This window comes from Gasterosteus aculeatus, chromosome 1, assembly GCF_964276395.1.
Source record: "Gasterosteus aculeatus chromosome 1, fGasAcu3.hap1.1, whole genome shotgun sequence".
Taxonomy (NCBI): Eukaryota; Metazoa; Chordata; class Actinopteri; order Perciformes; family Gasterosteidae; genus Gasterosteus; species Gasterosteus aculeatus.
In genome coordinates this window covers 13,437,201-13,452,555 of record NC_135688.1, presented here as the reverse complement: position 1 = coordinate 13,452,555, position 15,355 = coordinate 13,437,201, and positions in this window count along the sequence as shown.

The window sequence follows — 15,355 nt, the reverse complement described above, 5'->3', positions numbered from 1 at the left end:
ACACCCTCTACAGCTGAGACCGATGTTTTTACCTTCTTGGGTGCACGTTTGCTGCACACCCATATCTGGTCCATAAGCTCACACACATACACACACATACTCTCACACACACACACACACAGTAGGATTTGTCAGGTTTGTCAAACCGCTTCTCCATTTTGCTTTTCTGAAACAATAAATGGACTTCTGTTTTTTTCTTCACTGTGTAATTTCTCCAAGTCGCCATGCGCTGTGTCTGTTCAGTTACTCAGGCACCTCATATAGCAGGGCGCCCCAGCAAGTGGTAAACCATACATCACCCACACCGTCCTGTCCCTGCCGGGGCACTCGGCGACAGCCCGTCTGCAGTTTGGGAAATCACTCACTTCTGTGTATTGTTTTATTACATAATGTTCCACTAATTCACTTTGAGTTAGTGCAATTTTTTTTTTTTCGACAAATTTGTCACCCTGCAAGGAAGTCTCCAGTCAGAAACAAATGTGGGTGAGAAAGCATATTTTGCACGGGGCTCAGCATTACACAGCATTTCAGGCTGGTCTATGAGGGGGAGGTTAAGTTTAGTTTTTAGTCATCGAGACCACAGGATGATGAGAGTGAATGAAATGACGCTGCAGATACAATTGTTTTTTTTGTGGTCTGTAACGACTTTTGAACCAGCTGGTTTAAAACTATGAGCTGTAGTGACTTAATCCCTCAAGATGTAGCTGAGTTTGGAGAAGGAGTCAGTGCCTTACTGTTTGTGTTTTACTGACCTAGACTTGTTAACATTTCATAAACAAGGTACCTATAGATTTCACTGATGTCCAATATTGTGTGTGCATTACAGTAATGCACGGGCGAGCCAACCTGTGAAGGTTGCTTGGTAACCTATTTAACTCTGTGGGACCGTATCATCCCAGCTCACTGATCATCTGCACCATCTCTTCCATGTGTTATTTATTTAAAGAGTTATGACACTCCAGCCCCGCCCACACATGAGTTCCACACTGACAGAAAGATTGATTGTCACTATTTATGTGAATCACTTCACACAGCTGGCGTTTGTATACAGATGGAAATGAATAAATAGAGAATTAGATCGGAACCATATAATTACCATCAGCTTGCACCTCTCCAGCTTAATCTTAAAGCCCAATTTAATACCATTCACGTTTGAAATTCACATGTGTGGTCTGCGGCACCGAGAGAGGGCAGAAAGTCTTGTTGGAGACAAAATGATTCTACTATCATCGATAAAGACATGTTGTATTATTGAATATTCACATTTCAAAAAGAAATAAGTTGCAGTTTAATCAGGTTTCCCCCCCGCTTTTCGCTTATTATGCTAAGCTAAGCTAACGTCTGATGGTACTAAATCCAAATAAACACCAAGGTGGTATCACTTGTCTCATTGCACCCTCAGCGAAAAAACAAATGCATTCAATTCAGTACTGCATAAAATATTTATAAAAACAGTTTGGTTGTCATTATTTTCCAGGATAATGTTTCTATTTGCTATTTGTTTTAGAATAGTTTGGTATTAATTAATTAGAAAGGAAGTTTACAAAAGGTTTCATCAAATGATGCATTTAAGGACACGACTTTTGTGAATCCATTCACAAAACACCCTGACCTTGTTTTGAAAAGTCCATAATGAATCATCTCATGACTGTTCATGTGTCGTTGTCTGACAGCCTCTAAGTGCATCTCTTAATAGAGTACGAGAAGAAGTGAGAGAAAACATTCTCACGTTGAGAAGTTGTGATTCTTGATTAATCACAACTGATTCTGATTCTGATTCTACTGTGCTTTTATAGCGCAAGGTGACTCACACTGAAATATTGATTGTTGTTTCTTTCCTGAAAGGTCATCAACCGCATTCACACTGGCACTTCTCGCGATGCGCTAGGAAATCCCGTGGAATTTTGTCTTTATCTGATCAATCTCCAGTGGGCTTTAATGGCTGGGGCAGTGAGTGCTTAATGGTTACTTGGTTCACGGGAATCACTCAAACAGTGATGTGCAGTCTTGGTGATGATGCATGTGATGTTCAGGTCATGAGCCATTTATGTACTTTAACTGTTGAGGTCGAACTGCTGAGTGCTTAATGGTTATTTAGTTGATGCAAATGATTCAGAGACACTCATGGAGAGTGGAGAGGGGAACCGGCTTATTACAGTAAGTAGCGCATCGAGCTTGAAAGAGGGTTTATGATAAATGACACTGCTTCAGGGAAGTGGAGCTCTTTTTCTCAGGCAAAAATCCAAAGTGAGCCCAGCCAACTGAACCCGACGCTTTGGTGGCTCGTGTGAGGACGGGTGGATTCGTCTCGTTCCAGGGGTGAATAAGCGAAAAGTGAGAATGTAAGTGAAATGGACGGCAGATGGCTCTGGTTCGTGCACCGGTTGTTTGGGACGTGCTGAGCATGGCAGGCCTTGTGCACCCCTCTGGACCTGGCAACCCGTCCTGGCAACCGTCCTGGCTTCAGACGTCTGTGCTAATGCAACCTGTACAACTCCCATCAGGGGAAGGGTCAGTTACTGAAGCCCATCCAAAGAAATTAAGCCCTTCAGGCTGAAATAAAGTCTTCAGAACAGAAATATTATTATATTATATATGATTGTCACCATCAATGACGCATTAAGGAAATATGATATGTTGATATATGATGAATACTTACCTGGTTTTCATGAACGAAACACAAAGCTTCATCGTTGTTTTTGCAGAACCAAAAGGCCACACCCAAGTAACCACTGAAAACTCACTCACTTTGTGTGAGTTTTTAGGACAACTTGAAATTTGAAAGATCTACACAAACGTTCTGAGTTAAAATACTAGTCTGAAAATGTATTCGCTCATAGAGACCTCTTGCTTTTACACAGACAGCAAGTCAATACAAAATGATGCAACCGGCTGCCGGATCGGCACAACTTTCCGTGAGATCAACTTTCTCAGGTCGTGAAGCGTTGGTGGATGGGTTGGGTTCTCAGAGGTAGTTTTCATCATCTGACAGTGGTGACAACAGGAAATGAGGGGCGAGAGTAGAAAGAGAGGAAATGACACAAAAGGTCCCTCAATGGACTCAATACATTCAAGGTTAGCAACTTAGCTCCCAGCAGTCACTTTGCTATGATTAAAAATGCGGTGGTTTTAGTCTGTTAAAATGATAGATTAGCAGTTTTTGACACCAGAGGCTTGAGTTAAAGGTAAGGGGCGAACCGACCAGGTGTTTATAGGCAGCGTTATATAGCCGGCACCTGGCGCCAATCTAAAAATCAACCACACTAGAGGAAGTGTGACCCTATAGCCTGACCTTACAGCAATATACAGCAATATGCACAGAAACAAACAATACAATCATTCAACTACTTTCTCTCTTACTATATTATTATTTTATGCACGCATATTTTATAAAAGTTGTCCTAAAGTAAAGAACACCCTCCACTCATTACCACCTGGTATCTCCCAGAGTCTTAAGATCTGAACAACATTGCCTTTGCCCTTTAATAGAAATTGTGAGTTTTCCTCCACGGGGAAAGGGCCTTCAAACCACAAAACAAACCACATCATTAATGCACATAAAATACACAGCGCCACCTACTGATTACATTTTCTACATCCTGAATGACCTTCCGGGCACATCGGCTGCTCGTAAGAAGGCAGAAAAAGAATGCTAATACTTGATTATGCACGACACCAGATTATGGTCTGTTTAAGTGTTTGTGGGGGTGAAAAACAAACAGCTATTAAGATTAAGAAGTGTGTGGCAGCAAAAGCACTTAGTGAGAGTTTGTGTTTATGGTTTAATAAAAAGGCACATGTTAACTGCCAGTCTGTGGTGAGAAACAATCTATGACCGTCCTGCATGAAAGTCAGTGCCACCCGCCCACGCAAAATAAACAATGAACCCCTCCCTGCGCTGGCACTCAGCCGTGGCACTGGATTTTAATCACGAGGTGTGGATTCCTCTAATATGGACACTAAGGGTCCAGGAAAACACAGCCATGCATCTGGCAGTCTGATGTTGAATAAAAGCGTCCCTTCATATTCCGATTTCTGCCGCGGCTGCATGCGTGACAGGTTTGCACACTCTCTACTGTGGAAGATGAATTACTGCCGTTTTTGAGACGCCGACCAGAAGTTATAAACGAGTTAAAGATGCTGCTTTCGTTGACAGCAAGCGCTTAATTAAAGCATTGTGCGATAATGAGAGTTCACCTCCTCTCAAGCATGCACTGCATTAAACTCAGCTGACACAACAGAAAATTCACATGCAACCTTAGACCTGGGGGGGGGGGGCAAATTACCCTGGCATAGGCGAGGCAGGGACTGTGCAGAAAGGAGAGCAGCAAATCAATACAGTTTTATAGACCTGAATCATGCCTAAATGTTCCTTCTTAGCTCTGCTACTTCCATCTTCCATCTTTCTCTTTCATGGAGGTTGAGAGGTGGAGGGAGGCGACAACATCCTAACTGCTGTGATTGAGATGATTATGCTTCTATTAGTTGATGTGTCTCCGTTCTGCCAGTGGATGTGGTTTGGTTGCTTCCAGAGCATTTCACATCGCTCTGTGCACGTTCAGGTTACAAATGCAAAAAAGAGAAGGGAGTGCTTGATGTCAAGTTTGTGCAACAGGCTTGTGTTCAGGGTTCCAGATCAGCGAAACTCATGGCTGCCATCTATAGGCACATCTGATAAGGTTTGAAAGTGTTAGAGGAATAAAAATAGCGGATATATAGAAATGCATTTTAAAAGATGTAAAACATGAATTAAAGTCGTGTCTTTTTGTCTAGACATTGGGAGGGATTTGAGGTTCAAATATATTTAAATTGATTATATACATTGATTCTCATAGTGGGAAATATTATACTTTCATGTGCATTTGTTGTTTCATTAAGATGAATCCTACCTTTAACAGCAGTGTATTAGAGAGACACCTTCACTACATGCAGTGGTACAAAATAAAGCAATCCGAAATGGATCATTCAGCATAACTAATTTTAGTACTTTTGACTTCTAGTATTCAAGGCACATTTTCCTTGCATCTACTTTTGTACTTTAGAAACATGCCGGCCCTTTCCCTGTTTTTACACTGATCCTCAAAACAAAGTAACAATAAATTAACAAGCGTGCAGAGGGCATATTTTTATTTGAAAACGCTTATTGACGCTGATACAGTCGGACCCTGAAATGATTTGCAGCCAATTAACCACCTGAGCAGTCATACACACACACACACACACACACTGAGGAAGGGGGGCCCTCAGAAATCCCTGTGGCGCCTCTTATGTACGCAAGGACCGCTCAGTGCATTCCTGCAGCACATTGTACTGTAGGTCTGCCGTGCTAACACCAGTTTTACCGCCACGACAACAGAGTCCTGAGGGACATTCCCACACTTTCAGCCTCTAGCTGGAGGATTCACTCTTTCAAATGAGTCCCACGTCCCTGAGCGACTGTGTCCTCTGCCTCTGCCAGTAACACAGCCTGACCTTCTTTTTACTTTTGCAGACTCAGCATCTGCTGCTTAATGTAAGTTATTACAGTATGCTGGTGGTGAAGGCCGATGTGTGTCGAAGGCCTCAGTCAACATCCTCCTCGCCTCATTTATAAAAGCGTCAAGCAATCAATTCCAACTACCTGAGGTCGTTGATTGGAGACTCATTGATTCATTTAAAGGGGACAAAAGATAATGATGAGCATTACTTCTTTTACTGTGGTGCTTTGTCCCTTTCAATAGTGTATACTTACATCAATACATGGTTTTCGGAAAAAGGTGGAGCTAACTTCAAATAGACTGGAAAAATAAGTGGAAATATTAAATAGGCCCACTTACATTTTGCCATGAATTGAAGTTGAACAACAGATTGACATGTCACCAAAACCAAGTTTTGGAATCCCATTACAAATCAGAAGCAGTATGAATGCAGCCTCTGAAACCCAGCATGGAGTATTTGCACAGACTGATACATTACACCTTCAGTTTACCCTAAAAGACTCACTGTTCTTGCTTATAATTATACTTATTGTGAATAGGTCGACTGAGGGTCAGGGTTCAGTGTTTCAGGCCGCATGTTTGAAATGGATCAGTATTAATAAAACTAAAGTCATTAATATGTTTCTCATTTTCTTTTCTGTGGGACATCTTCTAGGCAATTGAACATGAATGCAATTCCTTAACATAAAAACCTTGAAACAATGCCCACTCGTCCGAGGCATTAGACAGAATAACTCACGTGGTATTAAGTGCATGCAGAGTGGGTGGATGTGCAGTAGCTGGAAGGGTCAAACAAACACAAGACCGTCGTCTTGTGATGCTGCATGTCAATGTCACGTCGGAAAATAAAAGTAAACATTGCCGTTGTCAGTCATCAGTCGTCTCTGTCGTACGTTTTGATTTAATTCGTCAATTTGTGGGTAGTCATGTAAGTCAGTTTATTTATAGCAACTGCAGTAACCCTCCTACAGACTAAATCTGATCAAATAAATTGTGTTTCTAACTCTTTGACAACTTTGAAGCCATGTCAGCTCACACTGTGATGATAAATGTCGCGTCCACAACTAGATTTAGCTGTCACCAAAAAACATCCCAATTTGCCCTCATGTACATAGTGGCTTCTACGGAACGAGGGAAACAAGAATTCAAATTCCTTTCTCCATTCGACTTTAAAAAACAGCGTCCAAGACAGTAAAAGCAAAGTCCAGAACGCATTTATTTGTTTTGAAAAGTTGACCGAAACCAACAGTGAGATCACTTGTAAACTGGGAGACACGCAGCTGAAACTCTCTCTCCAAGGTAAACACATCCTGACCAGACGCGGTGACCTCTGTCCTCGAAGGTGTCTTGGTTCGGTTGAGATGCAATCCTTCTTTGTAACACGTATGACTCTTTCTCCCTATGTAATTACTGAGGCTCTCCTGGCAAACGGCTGCGTAATGACGTCTCAAATCTTGCAAGTGAAAGGAGATAAAAGCTTTAAACGTCTATTTTGTGATTTACATTCTACTTAATAATATGTAGGGGGGGTTGAACATTTTTGCGAGTAAAGTTGGTCTGACTGGAGCCAGACGCAGGGCCCCGACAGTTTTATTGCATTGTGGGATTACCAGCTGTCTGAAATGAAAGTGAATTGTCACGGCTACCAGAACCCTGATCCTCACGCTGCTGACCTCCAAAGGTAACGCAGCCCGGGGTGATTTTTAAACAAGAACAAACGCGTACCTCAGGCAAAATAAGAAATGTGCTTTGACATTTGCTTTTAAATCCCCACAGGACACACCCAGACATTCAGCTCATTAGAGAAAAAAACACAACCTGACTCTGCAGAATGATATTCAACTCCGGTAAGTTGTTCATTTGCAATAAAGATTTTCTAATGAAACCGTAACAAAAATGCCAAAATAGATAATAACACTTTATTTTTTGGTCTTTTATTCAACTTTTATTTAACCAGAACAGGACACAGTCAACAACATTCATACAAAGAAGAATATATAGCATTTGACATTACCAGTCAACCTTTTTTAGTGTTTATGTGCCAATATGCAGCAGTGAAGGAGGTACTAAGTATACTGTGTATACTACAGTGAATGTGCTATGACGGGACATTATGGGACACTTTTGTGATCTGTATTTTTAGAATGTCGATACGAATAAAACACGGCAAGAATTCAATGCGGATTCAATGCGGCCAACGTAAAGGTCAAAGGTCAACATGAATATTATCATTCACACCATCTAACTAATGGAACCAGAGCGTCTCTTCATCTCTGCTCCAAGGAACCGATCCCCCCTGCCTTCATCTGAACGGCATTAACATGTGATTGGTCAGCGGGGAGTAACTTGGGATCATTACTGCCAATAAACCTGAGTGTGCATGAATCTGACAGGAAGAAAAAAGAGTTGTTATTCGTTGAAAATCCATCTCATCTCGACGCCATGTGGACAGCAGCGTGAGGCCTTAGCTGCTCTTATCTAACATTTCAGAAATAAAATGAAAATTCAATCAACCTTATTTTCCCCCTACTGCTGGTTGAGACAGTGGAAATGTCCTGTTTTGTCTTCAGCATTTGGTCGTCTTTCTTTCCTGTGAAGCCGCGGGAGTCAGCAGCCTCCAACTCCTGACCATCGCTGCGTGAGCGCTGCACTGGCCAGTGTTAAGTCTCAGTAATTAAGACTTCACGCTGTTCAACTTTAAAAGCTCATAAATGGGCCTCCCGCTGCCTCCCGCCCCTCCTTGTTTGAAGTAATTTATTTGATGTGACATGAGTTGCGCCTCACCTCATCCTCGCCTCTACCGCAACACACGCCTGTGTTATGCAGGAACAATGGAGTTCCTCTCCTCCTTTTGTCCCTATTTTTTTTGTCATCCCTGCTTCCTGAATATGATCGTCGCTGTGTTTAATGAAGCCAAAAGTGCCTCTGATTTAGATGAGGGTGCAGATAATTAAGAAGTCAAGTGGTCAATCGAGAAACTATTGTGATAAAAAAAAGAGAGAGTCTACGACATATAGAGAGAACAGTAGATCCACACTGTGCTTCTTTACTGACCTTGAAGAACGTTTTTCAGTCCATTATACATTTAACTATCTAGTTTACTTCTTTGTTTACATCAGTTTGTTTGGGTTAAATTACTGCTTAATTAGAATGCTCCCAAAGACGAATGTATTGATTGTTTCTTTTAAACCTAAGACTATACTGTATCAATAGGTCGTGGGCATGATTAATCATTGATCTGAATAGTCTTATTTTATTGTGAGTATGTGGGCTTCATCAGGGTCCTTTTACGTTTTATTTATACAGGTCATTTCTCAAAGAAAGTGCATGTTAATTAACAGTATTGGGATCATGCAAAGAATACAGAGAATCAAAGACAATAATCCAATACAATAATACGTTGAATATACAACAATTTTTCAACTAAATAAAACAATATGAAATACAACTGTAAGCAGAGGAAACATTACGTTGTGGCTTACTAAATTTTCACCTACTAAAAATAAGTAGTAAATAAGAGAGCAAGTCCTTTAAACCGCTTCAGGGAAACATGAAAAAACAACAACAACATGATAGCATGGTTCAAGAAATAAACAACTTTCACGGAATGTGTAGCGTATGTTTATTTATAAACATGAGTCTGTCTTCCTGAAGAAAAAACAAGCAGCAGCAACAACAGTCTTTAAAACATCTAAAATAAAACAGGCCATTATGACAGTAGGAGTCATGAAATTAACCCGGTTATTATCATAATCAGGTTGGCCTTTATCTGCTTCAGATATGTGAATGCTCTTTCTGCCCCTGCAGTAAATCACAGCCATAAATCAGATATGTTGAGGCGGCGCTGATGTTGTTGTAACAAAAAAGCACATGTCCTGACTGTAATCCGCGGGCCGAGGCGATACATCATCCAGCAGAACAGCTGAGTGTGACAGGCTCATCTGTCCCAGTCAGGAGAGGTCTCCCTGTTAGATAAAAGACTGAGGAAGGGGGGCCGCATGATAAAGGTAGCACACAAATCAGAGCCAAACAGCTGTATAAAACATCATGAAATCCAATAATAAGCTGAGTGTGCAGAGGCTTAATGTGAGGAAGGATTTTTACGGCCGCTCATTTGCTCCGAGGACCTGGAACCAACTTCCTGCGGTGGAGGTCTGCTGGCTGTTGAGCTCTGACACCGAGGCAGGCAGCAGTCACATGACGGGCGCCGTCGGTGGTGGCCGGGTGGACGTCTGGTCCGGCCTGTCAGGCAGCATCTGCACCACCCACACGGTCCAACTGTTTGCAGGAAGCATGCGGAGGGGGAGCGGTGGGTGTCTGCTCAGCCCGGATTACATGCCGCTTCTCGGGCCTTGCAGCAGTCGCGGACTGACGGACACAAGCAGGTGAAGCAAAACAAAGCATTAGCACTAAAAATAAAAATAACAAGCAGGCAATGCAGACAGACAGAAGTCCCTGGAAGTGATAGATGGGGCAATTATTGTGTCACTATAAAGTCTTTTTTAGCAGCGTGGCTCCGGGGACGGCAATGCCGGTTGTCAGTCATTCGGTCGATCCACAACTTTAGCTCAGGCTGAAAAATGTAGAACTAATGACTTTGGTGATTACGATCTCTTCCTCTAGCGCCACCAGGCGCAGATTGTTTACTGGACAGATTGTCATGGGATCGTGGGACAGAGAATACCACCTGGTGAATTTGGGTGACTTTTGTTATCCACTGACTTTTTCTCCAGCGCCACCAGGAAACTATTGGATGGATTCTCATTAAATTGGGTAGGGGCATTAGTAGTTCCCCAAGGATGAATTGTAATAATTTTCATCCACAGAGCTGCTGGCATACTCTTAGTATTTTTAATTGGAAAATGTAAGGTTCCTTCATGCCCCACATATAGTTTTCCAGGATGTAGCTGTAGTGGAGCCTCCTCCATTCCATTTTGTGTTATTGTTTCCTTTTATATACCCTATGGACATTTCCCAGGGAACATTGCATTGTTTTGCAGGGATTAAAATTCACTGAAGATTATATCTGCTCCAGCACTGCCGAACAATGGTGTGGGGCGTGAGGGTCTCCCTGTCACGGCCCAGTAAGATTGCTGCCCACCCATTCTGATCAGAGCCATGAGCCCAATTAGAAGCTGATCCATAAGAAACAACTCAGAACCTTGTAAGTTAAACCATGTAACTGTCTGCCCTTTGCACTCCAACATGTGCATGCTTTTGTCTTTGTAGGTGCCTGTTAAAGCAGTGAGCAGCACAGACGGTCCGTCTTTCAAAAGGTGCATTGATCCTATGGATTCTTTCTGTCCTCACTACGCCAATCTGTATGTTCATACTTCATCTATCCCAGAGAAAACCACTCTATCATCCCAGTTTAATTTCATACTTTGCAATAATGCTACTCTCAGTACTTTTCTTTAAACTGTCTCTAGAAAACGCTCTGCGTCAGCAGTGTGAGATGCAGGCTTGCAGAGCTTCGGAGCTTCGGAGCTTTTCCATGGTGGCAGAGCGAGCTGGGATCACAGAATGTGATCTGTGAATGGTCTCAGCGCAAAACTAGAGTAACAATGTGGCTCATCTATGAAAACCTTCATTGTCTTTGCTCTCCGTCTCGGAGCAGTCACTGCACAAAGAGTGTTTTGTCACGCCGCCCAACCTCTCGTTGTTCATTCCGCAAACAGGTCAAAGGTACTCCTTAGAGGTTGTGGATGTGGGCAGATTTGGGAAAATGCCACAATTCAGATATTTTTTTTGTTTATTCCTTATTTCTGCCTACTACTGCGGCTATCAAGACTGCTTGCATACAACTGGCGTGTCTGCACTGTTCAAATTTAAAATCACAATAAAAAACCATGCACTTGGCACATTACAAAAGGCGGCCTTAAAAAGTAGCTGGCAGCAAACAGAGCAGATGTCACAGATTCCTCACCAGACAGAGTTTGGCTGCTGGGCAGCAGAAACGAGGTGTAAACACAACTGTGAGCGATTATCACCAATTCAATTTTTATGGTCAACCTTTTGGGAAAATTCCAGACATTTTGGGGAAAATTTATATTTCATCCTGAAGTGTGTTACACTGGAACTGAATGTGAATGTGAATCCAACAGCACTCTATTTTTGGTCACGGGCAAGTTCAAAGGGAAATATCCTTTTCTTTGGCCGTTAAATGCCCCTCTATCTCCAACCAGCTAACTTTGTGTGCTGCGCGGTGCTGGACAGGGTTTTCACTTTAAAAGAGTGCTTATGAGATGTTAACCAGAGGATGATACTCTGACATAGCGTAATGCTCAGAGGGGACGAGAGACTCAGGTGAGAATTCTCTCTGACGTTGCACATCATCAGGTCGATGAGACGTCACTTCAGATGCCCAGAAAGGTTTCAAGTTCCATGACAAGTGGTCAAAATCCCGCTGTAGATGGTTTATTCAACTCTGACAACACAACACACCATCAACTTGAAAAATCATCCCACTATTCCCTCTTATGAAGAGCAGCTGCTTCTGACTGGGAGTTAGGGTTGTTTTTCTTGGAGCCCGTGGCCACTGTCTGAGCCACAGGTGGCTGCTGCCCTGGAGCCTCACACGCTTCACAGCGAGCAGAGGGCCAGCGAGACCGCAGGCCATGTGACAACATTTTTGTTGTAACTGCTTTGCTCTCTCCCACCCTGTGCAACATTTCATTATTTCCAAACCCACGAGCTCAAACAATTTGTCTGTTCAGCTCGGTCAGCTGTGGCCTTTGAAGTGAGCTCCCCGGTGCTGCGTCTGTGTTCATTAGCTAACGGTGTTTTTTTTGGAAGAGGGATGCACAAACTAGAAGCAACTCTTCCTTCTGTGTGAATGGATAAATCATGAGAGATAACAAACAGAAACAACAGTGCTCTTACACATGCAGTAAAAAAGAAAGAGACATTTTTACAAGAATAGTTTCTAAAGGTTAAAGTTTGATGCAGAACCCGTCCTGACTTTAACATCTTCGGGTGGGGTCTTAAAGAATGTTCAAAGGACCCGCTACTGTTTCACGAGGTAACAAAACTAAACACATTTGCTGACGGATTCATTAAGTGTGAAAAAATGCCCCTCACAGCTATCTGCCAAATACTCAAGAAAAGAAAAAGGAGAGGAAACTCGAGCCCACCAACGCAGCGTTATTTACCCACACGGCCTGCACAAACATGCAGATGGTAGCAGTGATGGATTAGGCCGGGGTTATCCCAGTCAGGCAACACCGTGATAATAGAGTGAGTGCTTTCGGGACGAAGCGACATGGACGTTGAAGTGATGAAAGTGAGGTCCAAGAAGGGAGATTTCTGTCCAACATGCCACAGAGGATTAAGTATCTGGTTTCTCCCCCTGCCCTTAATCTGGACCAGAGGGGGCGACTGTCAATTTGCTAAACAACCCATATTGATAGTGTTTGCGTCACCTCCAAAGCCAGGTTAACACTCGGGATTAAACACAGGCACTTAGAGTGGGAGGACTTGGATTAAGGATTCCATTGGAAATTCCTTCGTAAACGTTTTGTGGGCATAATTTGAGTGCGATAAGTCCACAATATTCAAGGAGACACATCTCCTTGAGGGGCTGATGGGAGACAGAAGGGGGTTGTGGGTGGTCAGCGGACCCGTTGTCGATGCAGGTGTGATGGGAAAACAAAAAAAAAGGTAGCCTCACTTGCTTCATTCTGTGAACCGGTGATGAAGAGGGTGCTGAGTTAGCCGGGATGGAGAGCTGTGTCAAATGGGTCAGTTAGTTACCATCACAGGTGTGGACAGTGGAAGAGGCACAACGTGACAGAGACTGATGGCCACTAGCTTGAAAGACCAAAACATCTTTACTTTGTGGGGGGGAAAAGGCAATCCATCTATTCATGGATGCAAGTCACTGTTATTTGAATCATCAATCGGTCGCTTTTGTTTCCTGTCTATAAATGTCAAAAACATGCTCATAATCAATGACAAATGATTAGATTGGATATGAGCTTCAAAGTTCCTTCTTCCTCGGAAATAGTATTTTGAAGAAACCCTTTGATTCAAGAGTGGTGTGTTTAATCAAGAGAAGGAAAACCTGGGAAAGCCTCACACTTCAAACCACAATTTATTGATTACAACAAACAGATTTCAATGTTTCTCATATCTGCTTTTTCAGGAGACAACACTGAATCTACAACATGTTCTACAAATTAACTTGCTAATATCAAAGCTGCCTGTTTTAAGTAAAATAATTGAAAAGGCAGTTTTTCAACTGCATAATTACTGTTAAAAAGAGTTTTAATTCCTTCCAGTCAGGCTTTCGACAACTCCACAGTGCTGACTTGTTCTGTTCTTGTTAAGGTTTTTTAACAAAATCCACTACGGACAATGGCAGAATTTCAGTCTAGGTAATACTGGATCTCAGCACGGCATTTGACACGGTCGACCATGACGTATTACTGGACAGACTAATCAACTGGGTGGGACTCTCTGGCACAGCACTTAATGGGTTAGAAACCTACTTGAAAGGATGAGAATACTTTGTGCCTGTAGCTATTTACACATCAGAGCTAAAGAAAGAGACATGTGGTGTTCCCCAAGGTTCAATACTGGGGCCCCTTCAGTTCAACATCGACATGCTTCAAAACAAAGTGTGTTATCACAGGTATGCAGATGACACACAAATATACACAACTATATCACCAGTGGACTACAATCCAATATAGGGGTTGGGTAAATACATTTAACAAATCCACAACTAGATGTGTCAAAACTTTCTTCAATTAAACAAAGACAAAACAGAAGTAATTGTTTTTGGTAACAAGGATGTTAAAATGTTTGAAAGTCAGCGCTGTGCTTCAGTTACTGATGTTAAAAATGTCCACTATCACCTAAAGAATATATCAAGGATTAGAGGACTTATGTCTCAACAAGATTTGGAAAAACTTGTCCTTGTATTTATGTTCAGTAGACTGGACTACAGTAATGGTGTGTTTACATGTCTGTAAAAAGTCAATCAGAAAGCTGCAGCTGATCCAGAACACCGCAGCTCGAGTCCTCACTAGGACCAAGAAAGTGGATCACATCACGCCAGTTCTCAGGTCTTTACACTGAATCCTGTCAAACAAAGAATTGAGTTCAAAATCCCGCCGTTGGTTTATAAGACACTGAATGGTTTAGGTACATTTAGGTACACAAGTACATTTCTGATGTGCTGCTACCCTTTGAACCGCCACAAAGTCTTGGGTCGTCTGGGACTGGCCTATTTCCGTTCCCAGGGTCAAAACTAAACATGGAGAAGTAGCGTTTAGTTCTTCTAACAAAATCCCAGAAAGCTTCAGGTCTGCGGAGTCCCTCAGCTCATTTAAATCCAGAATAAGGACTTTTCTGTTTGCTGCGGCCTTTAATTGACCATTTCGGAATTTCGGTACTCTACACTGATAGTTTTATTCTAATTTTAGATTAACATTGTCTCTTTGATAGTTTTAATGACTGTTTTTATGTTCCAATCAATTTACTTAACTGTTTTTAAATCCCTGTTTGGATGTTTTAAATATTTGTGAAGCACTTTAAATTGTCGGAATGTGCTACACAAATAAAATTGCCTTTCCTTTCCTTGCCTTTTTGGAGTTTCCAGTTGTATTCCAAAAACTGCCTAAGTTTGAACAGTTTTCAATAGTTGATCAACATTTTCATTAACCCAAACTCTTACCCTTATCTTAGAAGTGTTGACAAAAGTTTATCAAAAACATCTTTTGCAATTATTGCTAAAGTATGTAATGCAATAAAATGATCTACAGTACACTGTTTCTATCTGAAAAGCTCTCAAAAGGGTGTAGGTATTCTATATTAACACAAAACACAAAAGAACAAGAATATGCTCTCTGAAAATACCAGAATACCAGCAAACA